We start from the raw sequence: 4,250 nt of genomic DNA, 5'->3' as shown, positions 1-4,250 counted from the left end.
AAACCATAGGTACAAAATCAAACATTAGAAATAAATGAAGGACTGAAAGACTGAAGTTTAAAATAAAAAAAGCATCTGACACATCTCAATTGTTAGATTAGAAAAGATTTCAAACATTTCTTCTTTTTGATCGACCGAATTTGATAGATCATAAAGTTCACTCTCTTCATTAAACAATGACAATGAAAATAAATGAAATACACTCAACAAAAATATAAACGCAACACTTTTGTTTTTGCTCCCATTTGTCATGAGATGGACTCAAAGATCTAAAATTCATTCCAGATACACAATATTACCATTTCTCTCAAACATTGTTCATAAATCTGTCTAAATGTGTGATAGTGAGCACTTTTGCTTTGCTGAGACAATCCATCCCACCTCACAGGTGTGCCACATCAAGATGCTCATCAGACACCATGATTAGTGCATAGGTGTACCTTAGACTGTCCACAATAAAAGGCCACCCTGAAATGTGCAGTTTTTGCTTTATTGAGGGTCTGGGGACTCAGAACCAGTCAGTATCTGGTGTGACCACCATTTGCCTCATGCAGTGCAACACATCTTCTTCGCATAGAGTTTATCAGATTGTCAATTGTGGCCTGTGGAATGTTGGTCCACTCCTCTTCAATGGCTGTGCGAAGTTGCTGGATATTAGTGGGAACTGGTACGCGCTGTCGTATACGCCGGTCAAGCACATCCCAAACATGCTCAATGGGTGACATGTCCGGTGAGTATGCTGGCCATGCAAGAACTGGGACATTTTCAGCTTCCAAGAATTGTGTACAGATCCTTGCAACATGGGGCCGTGCATTATCTTGCTGAAACATGAGGTGATGTTCATGGATGTATGGCACAACAATGGGCCTCAGGATCTCATCACGGTATCTCTGTGCATTCAAAATGCCATCAATAAAATGCACCTGTGTTCTTCGTCCATAACAGATGCCTGCCCATACCATAACCCCACCACCACCATGGGCCACTCGATCCACAACATTGACATCAGCAAAGCGCTCACCCACACGACGCCACACACGCTGTCTGCCATCTGCCCTGAACAATGTAAACCGAGATTCATCCGTGAAGAGAACACCTCTCCAACGTGCCAGACGCCATCGAATGTGAGCATTTGCCCACTCAAGTCTGTTACGGCGACGATCTGGAGTCAGGTTAAGACCCCGATGAGGACGACGAGCATGCAGTTGAGCTTCCCTGAGACGGTTTCTGACAGTTTGTGCAGAAATTCTTTGGTTATGCAAACCAATTGTTTCAGCAGCTGTCTGAGTAGCTGGTCTCAGACGATCTTGGAGGTGAACCTGCTGGATGTGGAGGTCCTGGGCTGGTGTGGTTACACGTGGTCTGCGGTTGTGAGGCCGGTTGGATGTACTGCCATATTCTCTGAAACGCCTTTGGAGACGGCTTATGGTGGAGAAATGAACATTCAATGCCCGAGCAACAGATCTGGTTGACATTCCTGCTGTCAGCATGCCAATTGCACGCTCCCTCAATGCTTGCGCCATCTGTGGCATTTTGCTGTGAGACAAAACTGCACATTTCAGAGTGGCCTTTTATTGTGGACAGTCTAAGGTACACCTGTGCACTAATCATGGTGTCTGATGAGCATCTTGATGTGGCACACCTGTGAGGTGGGATGGATTGTCTCAGCAAAGCAAAAGTGCTCACTATCACACATTTAGACAGATTTATGAACAATGTTTGAGAGAAATGGTAATATTGTGTATCTGGAATGAATTTTAGATCTTTGAGTCCATCTCATGACAAATGGGAGCAAAAACAAAAGTGTTGCGTTTATATTTTTGTTGAGTGTACTTAAAGCATTTGATAATAATAAGCAATAATGATGATGTGGAAAATATTTACCTGTTTCCTCAATGACAGACAGACCGTGGCCTCAGGGTCCTGGAGGTGTACAGGTCATGGCCTCAGGGTCCTGGAGGTGTAGAGGTGGTGGCCTCAGGGTCCTGGAGGTGTACAGGTCATGTCCTCAGGGTCCTGGAGGTGTACAGGTCGTGGCCTCAGGGTCCTGGAGGTGTAGAGGTGGTGGCCTCAGGGTCCTTGATGTGTTCAGGTCATGGCCTCAGGGTCCTGGAGGTGTAGAGGTGGTGGCCTCAGGGTCCTGGAGGTGTAGAGGTGGTGGCCTCAGGGTCCTGGAGGTGTACAGGTGGTGGCATCAGGGTCCTGGAAGTGTACAGGCCGTGGCCTCAGGGTCCTGGAGGGGTACAGGTGGTGGCCTCAGGGTCCTGGAGGTGTACAGGTCGTGGCTTCAGGGTCCTGGAGGTGTACAGGTCATGGCCTCAGGGTCCTGGAGGTGTGCAGGTGGTGGCCTCAGGGTCCTGGAGGTGTACAGGTCATAGCCACAGGGTCCTGGAGGTGTACAGGTCATGGCCTCAGGGTCCTGGAGGTGTACAGGTCATGTCCTCAGGGTCCTGGAGGTGTACAGATCGTGGCCTCAGGGTCCTGGAGGGGTACAGGTGGTGGCCTCAGGGTCCTTGACTTCTTCTTACCAGCATTAACTCCTCTAAATAAAAAAGTGCTCTCTAGAAGTTGATCTGATAGTGCTGTAGCTAAATTTAAGGAAGGCCAGTTGAAAACCCTTATCACTTTAGTCCCTCTCAGCTAGATCAGTTTGTAGATAGTGCAGTGGATTCACTTAGAGTTACTCTGGATTCAATCGCCCCCCTAAAACAGAAGGCAATCAAACGACAGAGATCAGCTCCATGGTACAATTTAGAAACCCGTACTCTAAAACTAACGTCACGTAAATTTGAAAGAATGTGGCGCTCCACCAAAACGATAGAATCTCATTTAATTTGGCAAGATTGTTGTGACTCAGAATAAGTGGAACCAAACACACAACTCAGAGACAGAATAAAACAAAAAACTATTTGTTAAACAACGAGTGACACGGTGAATAAATGTACTACAAGGAATATGAGTGACACTAATGCGTAGCATAAATCTAATGTGACAAAAATGTGTACAAGCAATATAATGTGACTCTAAGTATGTGTACAAGAAATCTAAGGTGGTTCGTAGAGTACGAACCACTGAGGGAAGAACAATAATCTGGCGCTGTGGAAGGAGCCGGCTGAAATAATGAGATGATTGAAGTGACCACACCTTTGAACTAACCTGAAAGCAATGAGTAATTAGGGGGTGAAGGGAGAACACAGAGGGAGTGGACAGACAGGGAAAAACAAAACAAACACAAGTGGGAAGACACACAGAAACCAAAACATGACAAAGATAGTCATAATAGATATATGAAAGCTCTACGGCAGGCCCGCACTGCCTATTACTCGTCTCTTATTGAAGAAAATAAAAACAACCCTAGATACCTCTTCAGCACTGTAGCCAGGCTGACAGAGAGTCATAGTTCATTTGAGCCATCGATTCCTTTAGCCCTTAGCAGTAATGATTTCATCAGCTTTTTCAATGATAAAATTCTAAACATTAGAGACAAAATTAGCAACCTACTACCTTTACTTAGTGCAGATTCCTCCTATATTTTGGATACAGCAGAAACGGTTCCAAATTCTGATACTAACCTCGACTGTTTTTTTTCCAATTAACCTCGCAGAACTAAATTCGATTATTTCTGCGTCTAAACCGTCAACCTGTCTTTTAGATCCAATCCCAACCAAGTTGTTTAAGGAAGTCTTTCCCCTAGTTAGCAGCTCCATACTAGATGTGATCAATATATCTTTAGCGGCAGGTTATGTTCCCCAGTCATTTAAAGTAGCTGTAATTAAACCGCTCCTTAAAAAGCCTACTCTTGATTCAGGAACTCTAGCTAACTATAGACCTATATCTAACCTTCCTTTTATCTCCAAGATCTTAGAGAAAGTGGGAGCTAATCAGTTGTGTAACTGTCTCCATGACAACAGCTTGTTTGAGGAGTTCCAGTCGGGATTTAGAGCTTACCATAGCACTGAGACTGCACTAGTTAGAGTAACAAATGATCTTCTGTTAACCTCAGACAGGGGACTTCGATCTGTGCTTGTCCTGTTAGATCTTAGTGCTGCTTTTGACACAATTGACCATCAGATTCTGTTACAGAGACTAGAACGATTGCTTGGAGTTACAGAGACTAGAACAATGACTTGGAGTTACAGGGACTAGAACAATGACTTGGAGTTACAGGGACTAGAACAATGACTTGGAGTTACAGAGACTAGAACAATGACTTGGAGTTACAGGGACTAGAACAATGACTTGGAGTTACA

Source organism: Symphodus melops (genome assembly GCF_947650265.1).
Source record: "Symphodus melops genome assembly, chromosome: 1".
Lineage (NCBI taxonomy): Eukaryota > Metazoa > Chordata > Actinopteri > Labriformes > Labridae > Symphodus > Symphodus melops.
This window is presented reverse-complemented; position numbering follows the sequence as displayed.